This window comes from Diabrotica virgifera, chromosome 9 (genome assembly GCF_917563875.1).
Source record: "Diabrotica virgifera virgifera chromosome 9, PGI_DIABVI_V3a".
NCBI lineage: Eukaryota > Metazoa > Arthropoda > Insecta > Coleoptera > Chrysomelidae > Diabrotica > Diabrotica virgifera.
In genome coordinates this window covers 162,128,834-162,143,876 of record NC_065451.1, presented here as the reverse complement: position 1 = coordinate 162,143,876, position 15,043 = coordinate 162,128,834, and the positions used below count along the sequence as shown (strand labels likewise).

At 32.3% G+C, this 15,043-nt stretch overlaps 1 protein-coding gene across 1 annotated transcript in view; it reads right to left on the bottom strand.

Annotated features, from left to right (window-relative positions):
- LOC126891783 (uncharacterized) overlaps positions 1-14,060 on the bottom strand; it is a 73,156-nt gene extending 59,096 nt beyond the window's left edge. The window contains exon 1 of the mRNA XM_050661054.1: positions 13,896-14,060. The gene's annotated coding sequence lies outside the window, so the exon portion shown is untranslated. The remainder of the gene's footprint in view (positions 1-13,895) is intronic.
- Positions 14,061-15,043: the final 983 nt, after the last annotated feature.

Sequence of the window (15,043 nt, the reverse complement as noted above, 5' to 3'; positions counted from 1 at the left end):
AGAATAATTGAAATAAAAATATAATAAACAATATTTTAAATCCAAGACTTTTCGTTAATAAACTGCTTTCTGGCTGCATCCCATATCTCCGGATTTTACAATATATAATCACATAGAGACGACGAAATAGGAGAAAGCAAATAGAGGACACTTAGCCCACGCATTTACCTTCTCTTCGTCTAGGAAAAGGACCGAAAGACAGTTTCTAAATACTCACAAATTGAGTAAAAATGAAAAAGATAAAAAAGGGTTCAAGGCAGGTTTTGTTTATATTCGATTCAGAGTTGGACCACCATCTCCATATAGTAACTATTTCAGCATCCTTATGCATCATCAGTGAAGATTATGCAGTCACAACTCTGAAGGGAATACAAACATTCTGCCTCTTTTAAAGCAAACCATCGTGATGCGATGAACCCGCCTTTTGAGACGCAAAACAGCGACATCTCTCGTATTACGAGGAAAACGAAAAGCCCTAGATACAAAGTTTACTACTTTTTAAACAATTAGAATAATTGAAATAAAAATATAATAAACAATATTTTAAATCCAAGACTTTTCGTTAATAAACTGCTTTCTGGCTGCATCCCATATCTCCGGATTTTACAATATATAATCACATAGAGACGACGAAATAGGAGAAAGCAAATAGAGGACACTTAGGCCACGCATTTACCTTCTCTTCGTCTAGGAAAAGGACCGAAAGACAGTTTCTAAATACTCACAAATTGAGTAAAAATGAAAAAGATAAAAAAGGGTTCAAGGCAGGTTTTGTTTATATTCGATTCAGAGTTGGACCACCACCTCCATATAGTAACTATTTCAGCATCCTTATGCATCATCAGTGAAGATTATGCAGTCACAACTCTGAAGGGAATACAAACATTCTGCCTCTTTTAAAGCAAACCATCGCGATGCGATGAACCCGCCTTTTGAGACGCAAAACAGCGACATCTCTCGTATTACGAGGAAAACGAAAAGCCCTAGATACAAAGTTTAGTACTTTTTAAACAATTAGAATAATTGAAATAAAAATATAATAAACAATATTTTAAATCCAAGACTTTTCGTTAATAAACTGCTTTCTGGCTGCATCCCATATCTCCGGATTTTACAATATATAATCACATAGAGACGACGAAATAGGAGAAAGCAAATAGAGGACACTTAGGCCACGCATTTACCTTCTCTTCGTCTAGGAAAAGGACCGAAAGACAGTTTCTAAATACTCACAAATTGAGTAAAAATGAAAAAGATAAAAAAGGGTTCAAGGCAGGTTTTGTTTATATTCGATTCAGAGTTGGACCACCATCTCCATATAGTAACTATTTCAGCATCCTTATGCATCATCAGTGAAGATTATGCAGTCACAACTCTGAAGGGAATACAAACATTCTGCCTCTTTTAAAGCAAACCATCGCGATGCGATGAACCCGCCTTTTGAGACGCAAAACAGCGACATCTCTCGTATTACGAGGAAAACGAAAAGCCCTAGATACAAAGTTTACTACTTTTTAAACAATTAGAATAATTGAAATAAAAATATAATAAACAATATTTTAAATCCAAGACTTTTCGTTAATAAACTGCTTTCTGGCTGCATCCCATATCTCCGGATTTTACAATATATAATCACATAGAGACGACGAAATAGGAGAAAGCAAATAGAGGACACTTAGGCCACGCATTTACCTTCTCTTCGTCTAGGAAAAGGACCGAAAGACAGTTTCTAAAGACTCACAAATTGAGTAAAAATGAAAAAGATAAAAAAGGGTTCAAGGCAGGTTTTGTTTATATTCGATTCAGAGTTGGACCACCATCTCCATATAGTAACTATTTCAGCATCCTTATGCATCATCAGTGAAGATTATGCAGTCACAACTCTGAAGGGAATACAAACATTCTGCCTCTTTTAAAGCAAACCATCGCGATGCGATGAACCCGCCTTTTGAGACGCAAAACAGCGACATCTCTCCTATTACGAGGAAAACGAAAAGCCCTAGATACAAAGTTTACTACTTTTTAAACAATTAGAATAATTGAAATAAAAATATAATAAACAATATTTTAAATCCAAGACTTTTCGTTAGTAAACTGCTTTCTGGCTGCATCCCATACCTCCGGATTTTACAATATATAATCACATAGAGACGACGAAATAGGAGAAAGCAAATAGAGGACACTTAGGCCACGCATTTACCTTCTCTTCGTCTAGGAAAAGGACCGAAAGACAGTTTCTAAATACTCACAAATTGAGTAAAAATGAAAAAGATAAAAAAGGGTTCAAGGCAGGTTTTGTTTATATTCGATTCAGAGTTGGACCACCATCTCCATATAGTAACTATTTCAGCATCCTTATGCATCATCAGTGAAGATTATGCAGTCACAACTCTGAAGGGAATACAAACATTCTGCCTCTTTTAAAGCAAACCATCGCGATGCGATGAACCCGCCTTTTGAGACGCAAAACAGCGACATCTCTCGTATTACGAGGAAAACGAAAAGCCCTAGATACAAAGTTTACTACTTTTTAAACAATTAGAATAATTGAAATAAAAATATAATAAACAATATTTTAAATCCAAGACTTTTCGTTAATAAACTGCTTTCTGGCTGCATCCCATATCTCCGGATTTTACAATATATAATCACATAGAGACGACGAAATAGGAGAAAGCAAATAGATGACACTTAGGCCACGCATTTACCTTCTCTTCGTCTAGGAAAAGGACCGAAAGACAGTTTCTAAATACTCACAAATTGAGTAAAAATGAAAAAGATAAAAAAGGGTTCAAGGCAGGTTTTGTTTATATTCGATTCAGAGTTGGACCACCATCTCCATATAGTAATTATTTCAGCATCCTTATGCATCATCAGTGAAGATTATGCAGTCACAACTCTGAAGGGAATACAAACATTCTGCCTCTTTTAAAGCAAACCATTTTTTACTCAATTTGTGAGTATTTAGAAACTGTCGTTCGGTCCTTTTCCTAGACGAAGAGAAGGTAAATGCGTGGCCTAAGTGTCCTCTATTTGCTTTCTCCTATTTCGTCGTCTCTATGTGATTATATATTGTAAAATCCGGAGATATGGGATGCAGCCAGAAAGCAGTTTATTAACGAAAAGTCTTGGATTTAAAATATTGTTTATTATATTTTTATTTCAATTATTCTAATTGTTTAAAAGTAGTAAACTTTGTATCTAGGGCTTTTCGTTTTCCTCGTAATACGAGAGATGTCGCTGTTTTGCGTCTCAAAAGGCGGGTTCATCGCATCGCGATGGTTTGCTTTAAAAGAGGCAGAATGTTTATATTCCCTTCAGAGTTGTGACTGCATAATCTTCACTGATGATGCATAAGGATGCTGAAATAGTTGCTATATGGAGATGGTGGTCCAACTCTGAATCGAATATAAACAAAACCTGCCTTGAACCCTTTTTTATCTTTTTCATTTTTACTCAATTTGTGAGTATTTAGAAACTGTCTTTCGGTCCTTTTCCTAGACGAAGAGAAGGTAAATGCGTGGCCTAAGTGTCCTCTATTTGCTTTCTCCTATTTCGTCGTCTCTATGTGATTATATATTGTAAAATCCGGAGATATGGGATGCAGCCAGAAAGCAGTTTATTAACGAAAAGTCTTGGATTTAAAATATTGTTTATTATATTTTTATTTCAATTATTCTAATTGTTTAAAAAGTAGTAAACTTTGTATCTAGGGCTTTTCGTTTTCCTCGTAATACGAGAGATATCGCTGTTTTGCGTCTCAAAAGGCGGGTTCATCGCATCGCGATGGCTTGCTTTAAAAGAGGCAGAATGTTTGTATTCCCTTCAGAGTTGTGACTGCATAATCTTCACTGATGATGCATAAGGATGCTGAAATAGTTACTATATGGAGATGGTGGTCCAACTCTGAATCGAATATAAACAAAACCTGCCTTGAACCCTTTTTTATCTTTTTTATAGTTAAAAATTATTATTATGAAAGTCAGAAAGTCACCAATCAAATTTTAACGACACCCCCCCCCCCCTTACAAGGTACTGAAGAAATATTTGTCATTATTGTATTACTAAGCTGTTATTTTTAATTATTAACAATGAGCGCTAGAAGCGTATTGAGGCGGCTGTCAATGTGAGTGCGACTGAGATGCACCATTGGACGGTCGGAAAAATAATGACAAAACTTACTTCAGGATCTTGTAGGGGGGGGGGAGCTTTAAAGTTTAATTAGGTTTTCTGACTTTCATAAGAATAGTTTTTAATCGAGTTATTAAGCCTTAAAAATGGTCATTTCGCATTTTTCAAATTTTAAATCGCGTATAACTCGAAAACTATCAATTTTAGAGAAAAATCATAAGAGACCTTTTTTGCTCCGAATGACCAAAATAATCTAAAAAAATTTATCCGGAGTGAAATACTGAGTTATTTATAAAACAGTTCGTGAAGTATTCTTTTTGCGCACGCACGCGATGTTTAGAGCACGAGTGGGCCGAGTGCTATGCATCGCCTAAATGCACAAAAAGTACTTCACGCACAGTTTCATACAATATTTTATCTACCAAAAAACAAATAAAAAAACTGCAACTCTTCGTCACTGGAATACATTCCTATTTTACAATTTTTTTAGAACTTTGACATTTAAAAATTCAAACTTCTGTCAAACCACAAAACTGTCAAAACTTTTTTTGTAATTTATTGCTCACATGTCATCACCATTACAAGGCGAAAGTTAAGGATATTTGATTATATGAAAGTGTGCTTAAAACAGTGCAAAAAAGTAAATCCTATTTAAAATACATTATTAGTTCAGGCACACTTTAAACCCTTCATGTACTGCTATCTATATTTATAATTTTCACACAATAAAAACTTATACATAATATGAGGTAGAGTAGATAAGAATTATTTTTGTGAATTTGGTTAACAAAAATTGGTAAAACAATTTTTCGACCGCGGTACCGCCTGACACTGTGTATTTGTTATAAGGATGTATTTGTTTGAGTAAGTTTGTGCAAACAAATCGAATCAGAAGAATTTATCTAACGGGGGCGACGTTAGATCCTGGATTAATAAGTAGTTGAAACGGTCAAAACCAAGAGGCGCACACTCATCAAAAATGAACGTGAGATTATACTCGTATAAATTGTATAATCTACTTTTACTAACAAGGGTTAGGAAGAGTCAACTTCAACTAGTAAAGGTTGATTTAAATTTTTCAAATCAACGTTTACTGCTCGTTTCAGTTGGAGTTGACTCGAACTAGGAAAAGTCAACTCTAAAGCGCTGGTTTCCTCGAAAGCGGCACCGACAAACTTCGAGCGTAGCACTGCGAAGAATTACGTCAGATTACGGTGAAAAATTCAAGGTTCTTCACAGCGGCAACGGAATGTGCAAACTCAGCAAGCGGTGGCTTCCAACGCATCCTTGGAAACCACCGCTTTTATTTTGCATGGTACAGTTTTTTATGACGTCATTCATCGCAGTGTTACGGTCGCAGTTTGTCGGCACCGCTTTCGAGGAAACCAGCGCTTTACTGAGAATCAACTTGAACTGTAACATATCTACTGCAATCGTAAACACACTAAGACTAAGGCCAGACAAGTGATAATTTATGGCGCTGTAAAAGCAGTAAGAGTGGTAAAATAAAGCGGCAGTAGCTGCAGTAAAAAGCGTGCGGAGACGGGGATGTAAATTACGGCGTGTCGCGAGATGTAAATACAGTGTTTTGGTCGTTGTTGTGGCTAGATGAGCTACACATTTGGACCCAGGTCCATTCGTTTGCGACACGACGCCGAAGGTGAGCCCGTTCGATGTTGATGCGCGATATCTGTCTCTCTGTCTGGGCATCCACTACATTCACCGTGGTACCCATTTTCTCGCTTCATTTTACTGCTCTTACGGCGCCGCAAATTGTCGCTTGTCTTGCTGTAGCCTAAGCGGCAAAATTAACGGAAGTCCTTAAAAATGGGACATATTAGATGTCTCGAATTTCCTAAACCTGTTGTCCAATTTGAGTGATTTTATTATGTTATAGTCTTATTATTTAAGAAAATCGATGTAATAATATTGTTGCTAGACAGATAAATGTCATTTTTTATACCGGGTGTAACAATTATACCTACTGTGTTTTTTCCTTAAAGTTCGGAACACCCTGTGGAATAATCTAGGATATACAGTACGCTGGAATAAGTGTGACTCCCCCCCCCCCCCCTTATTAACTTATTTATTTTTAGTACAGTGGCATTATCCTATAAAGGAGCTCTTCAACCCTTACCTCTTCATGACAGCCAGATCAGTATCGTTTATTCTGTTTCTTGGTATTTTTTTAGATAGCAACCTTAAATGGTCCCTTCATATCGATGTGTTAAGCAAGAAACTATTCTCAGCTTGCTTTGCAATAAGATCTGTTTCGAAGGAAATGAATTTAGTCTCTTCCAAAATAACATATTTTTCTGTGTTCGAGTCCCATCTTCGATATGGTCTTCCTTTTTGGGGTTTTGGTACAGCTACCCAATCCGATGTTATTTTTAAATTACAAAAAAGAGCAATAAGATATCTGTTTGGCCTCAGAAGAACAACACATTGCAGAAGCTACTTCAAAGATCACAGGATTCTAACACCTTGTTTATATTATATTTTAGAAAATGTTTGCTTAATTCGTAGACATCTATATGTCTTTCCAGCAAGACCTAGACATGACTATTCCACCAGAAATTCTACCTTTGACATCTATTTACCGATCCCGTCCATTGAGTTAGTAAAGAAATCTATATTATATTCTGAAAAAAAAAACTATACAACCATCTCTCTTTGCAACTTAAATCTGCCACATCTTTCCCCAAGTTTCGTAAAATGACAGAAACCTATTTATCTGAAAGACCATATTATTCAGTAGCAGAGTTTCTTAACCAAAAACCAAGAAATTACAGTATTATTATGTATAAGTAGAATCTTAACCTATATTTGAGTGCCATATTATGCAGCAGCTTTTAACTTAACTTATTATATTTCTTAAGGTAAATTATGCAATTTGCAATTTTTTTTTAAATGTTGCAATATATTGTTACTGTTTTTTTCACTTTATTATATTTTATTTTTATTTATATTGACGATTTATATAATTTTATTAAATTGTATTTGTTATTGTTTTTAATTATGATTATTGTAAGATTTGTCTATCTATAAAATTGTTAAATTTTTCATGACAATAAAGCATATTTAAAAATAAAAAAAACTAAGGCAACAGAATCATGAAAATTGGAATGAAGGTATTTTGAAGAGTGATCTATTTAACGAAAATATTTTCATCTATTTGCTACTTCCGGTTATACCGGTTATAACTTTGTTTTTTTAAATGGGACATCCTGTATATTTTTACATTTCTAGATTCTCCTCGATATTTTTCTTCTTAAAATATAAGGTTTTGTAATGTTATACAAGGTATTTTAAAAGATAATTATGTTTTTTTAAATTTCGTAGCAACATTCACACCTGTAGAATTGTAGTAGTTCGACATGAAAAACTCTACTTACGTTCATATGATTTTTAATATAGTCTACTATTGTATTTTAGTATACAGGGTTGGTCGAAACTCAGATATTTTCAGAGTTTTCTTAAATGGAGTACCCTGTAATTTAGTATTGTAATGCAATGATATTTTATGGTAGTTTTTTATTTTCAAAGCATTAAGTACATATTTAATTTGTGAGTTATTGGTGATTCAAGCCAAACATTAATTGCAAAAAATATGTAAAATTTTATTAGGTTGGCCGTGAAAATATTCAATCACAAATAATTTTTAGGAAATACATACATCTTAATCTAGACTGATCCTTAAAATTACCAATAATGGTTGAGCTATCAAAATACCTACGTAGTTAAGATTGTTGGTGCGTTTAACAATTAAGCACAATGAATGAAGTAAAAAACAGACGTACTCTCAATCATTTATTGTAACTTCCGACGACCGGTTTCGCTCTCTAAAGTATGCAGAGCATCTTCAGGTCAACGGTCAACGGTTACAAGTCACTAATGATTAGTCACTTTACATTAGGTTACAAGTCACTTTATAATAAATAGAAATAAAAATCTTTAAAAAAATTTAAAACCATCACATATTAAAATTGTATATTGTATGATATTCACTTTAGTCTACTTCACAAACAAAAAATAATAGGCACATATTTGTTGGTTGTGTTTCACCAACTATCTCATCACCCTCAAGAATTTCCAATTTCCATAAAACATGTTAACCTTTACAACATTCTCCGTCTATTCCACCATATCCCGTTAGCATAAGTTAAGCAAGATATCATGTTAATGAATAGGGCTTTTCATTCACAGTCATTTGTTTCGAGCTTCTGTCATGTCACATAATATTCATATATCTACGTCATACGTTATTGGTATATACCAATGATACAAACCAAAGACGTATGACGTAGATATATTAATATTATGTGACACATGACAGAAGCTCGAAACAAATGACAATCGATGAAAAGCCCTATACTCAAGAAGTAGCTTCTTGTAACCGAATCATTTAGTGACTTGTAACCGTTGACCTAAAGATGCTCTGCATGCTTTAGAGAGCGAAAGCTTTAGAGAGCGAAACCGGTCGTCGGAAGTTACAATAAATGATTGAGAGTACGTCTGTTTTTACTTCATTCAAAATGAACTCTCATATGCAACCCATTCAACAATTAAACACAAATTAAAGCAGTTAGGTATAGGGAATGCTTAAGAAGTAAATAGGCAGGTACCATAAATTGTCGAAAAAAACGTTATTAGCAAAAATATAGCTTTAAAAAAAGTAAAAAAAATGTTGTACGCTTTAGGTCTCTGGATCTCGTAGAACCAGAGTTATAGCCAATGAAAAATAGATTCATATTCACCAAATTTCAAATAGAATATTTCGACGTGAAATATCCAAAAAATTAAGCACTTTTTGGGGAAAACCCATTATAACTTTTTTAAAGTGTTTAAAAAAGCTTTATTTCTGTTTTTACAAAAAGTTTCTAGCATTAAATTTAAGCAAGTTACGCTCAAAATAAAATTAGTCCCTTTTGTTTTTGCAAAAAAAAAATCGGGGAGACCAGCCTCTAATTAGCAACTTAAATGAAATTAATCGTTACCGTTCCACAAATTATTTTACTTATGTTGTGTTTATATGATCTGTAAGTTTCATCGATTCAAAGTGCTTATTTTTGAAAAAATTTGGTTTCAAAATAAAATTTTTAAAAACAAATTTTGAAAAACATGCTTTCTTTCAAAATAACTTAAAAATTGTTAGAGTTACCAAAAATCTCGAAAAACAAAAAAAAGTCAGACCTTCATTTCTGAATATCATGTATTTTTTTGTTTTTCTGTTAAACAAAAATTGATTAAGATTTGGTGTTTCTAAATTTGCATATATTCGCGATCAGTGACTCGTTCAACCCATTTTAACTACAGCCCTTTCAATAATAAGAACTTTGAACCGATGAAACTTACAGATCATATAAACAATATATCCACGAGTCAAGAAACTTGTGAAGTCGTAACGATTAAGTTTATTTAAGATACTAATCAGGGCGTGATTTTCTCGATTTTTTTACCAAAACCAAAAGGGACTAACTTTATTTTGAGCGTAACTTCTTTAATTTTGATGCTAAAAATTTTTTTTATAAATCAAAAATGAAGCTTTTTTAAACACTTTAAATAAGTTGTAATGAGTTTTCCCCGAAATGTGCTTTATTTTTGATTATTTCACGTTAAAGTATTCCATTTGGAATTTGACGAATATGAATTTATTTTTCATTAGCTATAACTCTGCCTCTACTAGGTCTAGAGAGGTGATATATACACCATTTTTTTAAATTTTTTACAGGCTATATTTTTGCTAAGAATGTTTTTTTTTGACAAAATACTTACTATTTGAGTTATTTGCGAAAAACCGTCTAAAAGCGTGGCTATTTTGTTGAAAAAATGAACATATTCACTGCCAAATAACTCGAAAAGTATTGACTTAGTGAAAAAACTCTATAGAACAAAAGTTACTTAAAATTAGCCAGTTTATCCATTTCCTGACTTTCTTACCCCCAGGGCAAAAGCACATATCGGCACAATATCACTTTTTTTCTTTGACTTATTAGCTATGAGTATGCCAAATTTCATGTCAATCCAAGCGGTTCTTTAAAATTTAGAGATTTTGAGAACGGACTATAACTTTTGATTAAAAAATAAAATAGCAAATATGCTTGCCGCATTTGAAAGTTCAAGTTAAATTATACTGGTTTTGATTATTCGCATGGCTAAAAATTAATTGTTTTATTGGTAAACAAAGCTATAAACACACAGTGTTTGAGCGTTTTGTTGCATGTCCGCACCGCGCCAAGGATTAAAACCGACCATGGAACCGACCAGGGGTCGTATTTTCGAATTCAATTGAATATTTTCGCATACGAGTTAACTCGAATGAAAAATTTCGTATACGAACGTGAATGTGTATTTTTGAACGTCCTTCGAAATGTTATACGTATACGAGAAGAATTTGCACCGGCAACACTGCAAATTCGAACAACATTGGGCTTAACCTTCATCTGAAGAGTCACAATGTTGCCATACTTTTTTGTCTATTTCTTGTATAATTTCAATCAATGGTATAATCGCAGTATTAAAAACAAATAATGTTATATTTGTTATATTATATACTGGGATATAATGTACATGTACAAGAATAGATTGTATAAGAACGTTTAATATAAGATAACGACTTATAGTCTGAACAAATTATAAAAAAGGCCATTTTTGGGAAAAGTTATTTAGCAGTTATTTTAAGTGTAATCGAATCTTAAGATTGCATAGGTATTGGTATATTAGTAATATCGATTTGCAAAGGCCGCTGAAAGTGTGCTATTTTGTTTAATATTATTTTTGTATCCAGCATTTACACTGATATTTTACTATTTACTTTTCAAAACTTTACTTCAAAGCGATTTTTTAAACGCACCTTTATGTAATGTGATATTATGGCAAAAATTCAAATTTTACACGTACAGGGTTATTCACTATATTTTGAACCCCCTGTAAACTGCTTTATGACGTAATCGACTATTTTTTAAATGAGAATAGGGGTCGTGTAATAGCTCATTTGGAAGGTTATTCAATTCCCCATTCAGTAATATAAACATTAACATGATTAAAATTGTCCGAAGTGTCCAAAAAATTTTTATAAATTAAATTAATTAACACAAAAAGAAGAATGTATGTAATTTATTTAATTCAAAATACATTCTACTGCTGTCAGAAAACAGAAATAAATGTTTATTGAACAAATAAACATTACTTTTCACTTAATAGTCCAGAGAAATAAGATTTTTCTCGTGACACATCCCCCTCCAGGCCGAAACCAAATTTTTTGAGTAGTATGGACATCTATATTAATAACCTTTATGTTTCCTGCAGCCGATTTTGATGATATACATAGTTATAAACAAATGAAGATCAAAAAACGGTTAATTTTCACTTTTTTCGTCTATAACCAAAAAGTTAAGCATTTTAAACAAATCTGAGAGTAAGACACTCATAAATCATCTAAAAAAATTCAACATGGCGTTCGCTGAATATGTCTATCCTTATTGGTTGCTTAGAAAATTGCAAAATAAATCATAAATTTTGAGTTTTTATAAATATTCATAACTTATGCAAAAATTAACTTATCACCTTCTTATTACACGATTTGCTGAGACTTGTGGTTCTTAAATTATATTTTAAATTTCAAAGCAATTGGTCAAATAGTTTAAAAGTTATTTAATTTGTTTATCCCAAATTCATTTTTTTTTGCAACACTATAAGTCAGAAAATTATGAGGTTACTGTAAGACAGTTTATGGAAGAAGAAAATTTATACTATTGACATAATTAAAAAAAAAATGACAAAAAGTAATTTTAAGCAGTGTAAAATTATTTTGCAAAAACACGTCGAATTTTTGCTTACTTATAAACAATTAGAATAACTTTTTGACCGTTTCCCGTAGAAAAATTATTTTTTCAGATTTGGAAAGACTGAATTTTTATACACATTTAGAAAGAAAAACAATTGTCCTAGGACAATTAGGGACGAAGTTAGCCCCCCCTTTTATTAATTAACATATTTTTGCAAAATAATTTTGCAGTATTTAGAATTATTCTTTGTCATTTCTTTTTAATCAAATTAATAGTATAAATCTTCTTCTTTCATAAACTATCCAAAGTATTAGTGTAACTTCACCATTTTCTGACTTATAGCGTTGCAAAAAAAATTAATTTGGGAAAAACAAATTAAATAACTTTTAAACTATTTGACCAATTGCTTTGAAATTTAAAATATAATTTAAGCACCTCAAGTCTCAGCAATTCGTGTTATAAGAACGTTTTAAGTTAATTCTTACATAAGTTATGGATATTTATAAAAACTTAAAATTTATAATTTATTTTGCAATTTTCTATGCAACCAATAAGGATAGACATATTCAGCGAACGCCATATTGAAGTTTTTTATACTATATATAAGTTTCTCACTCTAAAATTTGTTTAAAATACTTAACTTTTTGGTTATAGACGAAAAAAGCAAAAATTTACGGTTTTTTGATCTTCATTTGTTTATAGCTATGTATATCATCAAAATTGGCTGCAGGAAACATATAGGTTAATATTACAGATGTCCATACTACTCAAAAAATTTGGTTTCGGCCTGGAGGGGGTTGTATCACCAACACGATATTTTTTTCCTTATTTCTCTGAACTATAAATTCAATGATTAAGCTGCCACCCATCTGCCTCTTGGCAGTTTGAGCATTCAATTTAAGCAAAAAGCAATGTTTATTTGTGCAATAAAATTTATTTCTGTTTTTTTTAACCGCAGTAGAAGATATTTTGAATTAAATAAATTACATACATTCTTCTTTTTGTGTCAATTAATTTAATTAAAAATTTTTTTGGACACCCTGTATAAATAATCATGTTGATGTTTATATTACTGAATAGGGAATTGAATAACCTTTCAAATGAGCCAGCACACGACCCTTATTCTCATTTAAAAAAATAGTTGATTACGTCATCACGCCCAGATGGATGACGTCACTAGTACGATATATATATGTCAAAAAATCATAATTTAAAAATCGAATAACTTTTGTATTCTATATTTTTTTCTAATTCTGTAAATAAAGCAGTTTACAGGGCGGTCAAAATATAGTGAATAACCCTGTACATATTTCAAACAATAAAAAATAGAAGAGTTTACACTACTTAATTACACAACCTTCCGGATATTCGGATATTGGCACAATCAATTGTCCAACGTGCCGCGCCCATCTCAAGTATCAACAAAAAATTCCACAACGAATCATCACATCAGTCATCAACGAATAGGGCTTTTCATTCACAGTCATTTGTTTCGAGCTTCTGTCATATCTCGTATAATCCGTGTATATTAATATTATACACAGATTATACAACATATGACAGAAGCTCGAAACAAATGACAATCGATGAAAAGCCCTATTAACTCCGACATGTTGACATTGTTGACACACTGAAATCTCCACTGCAACATGCAACTATCGACTGTATACTGTATGCGCACCCTACACAACTAAACAGTTTAGTCGAGAACAAATCTCAATACCTCACGATTCGACTAAAAAGTTGTATGTATGCGGTGGCCCTAACGCCACAATTGAGTTTTAATTTTAATATTTTATATCTAGGATGTTCCGAACTTTAAGGAAATAAATGATATTACACCCGGTATGAAATAGCACTTACCTGTCATAGCAACAATATCATTACATCGATTTTCTTAACTATAATAGGCTATAAGGTGTTCCGTTAATTTTGCCGTCTGTGTTTTTTGTGATTCGAGTTAAAATATCGACCTACACGATGAGAAACACCAACGAATAGCGATTATTCGTTAACGGAAAGTTCACACAAACTAGTCACTCGTCATGCAGCTGCTTGTAAAATGCGACGTAGCAAATACTTGTTATTCGGCATTCGCCGAGGATGGCGTGTTTGCTACTCGGCTACTCGCGGTTTAGAACCGGCTGTCTGCGGGTACAGAATGCAACGTTGCCGATTCTCGATATATGATACGGGCGGTGAATTTAATAAAGATAATACATAATCGGTTGTGAAAATGTACATAGGATTGATAAATTTATTTTTTGAAATTACGATGTTGGAACGGAATTATATTATTTAAACAAACTTACAGATGAGTATAAACTTTGTTAGTATTTAAATGGTATAATGTATAGTGTCTATTAAAACTTCAAAAATAATAAACATTATACCATTATACAAAGTTTTAACTTCTCTGTAAGGTTTTATAACCTATTAGTCCAAGAAATGAAGCTTAAAATAGGAAAGTACCTCGCAATTTTTACAGAATAGACCGACTTGGATTACATTCACCTTAGCCTCTACTTCAAAATCTATATTTTGCCGACGGCCGCTTTTTATTTTTTAAGAGTGAAAACAACCCCTTATTGCCAATATCTCTAAAAAAAGCTTAAAAAGAGTGAACTTTGTTCAGATGAATTAAATAAAAATTGTCCGATACACTAACTATAATAATTACTCACTATTTAAACCATTTAAAAGTTCATTTTTAAGAGTTAAAACTACCCCTAATTGCTCAAATTAATAAAAAAGCTTAAGTAGGATAAATTTTGGTTCGGATGATTTAGGTAAAATGGTTTGATAGCGAACTCTACAAAAAGTTTATAAACAGTGAAATTTGGTTAAGATGAATTGAATAATGATTCTTTGGTGCTTTAAGTACAATTTTTGAATATTTTACCCTTTGATAACTAGCCCCTCATTGTCAAAATATCTAAAAAATCTTAAGATAACAAAATTTGGTCTAAGTTATGTAATGATAATTAATTGAAACATATTGTATATTTACAAATTATAATTATAGTCTAAGATACGATATAAGGTCGATTTGCACCGATCTGTTTAATGGATAAAAATTATTGGATATGTAATTTAGCATGTTAACAATTGCAAAAAACAAGGTT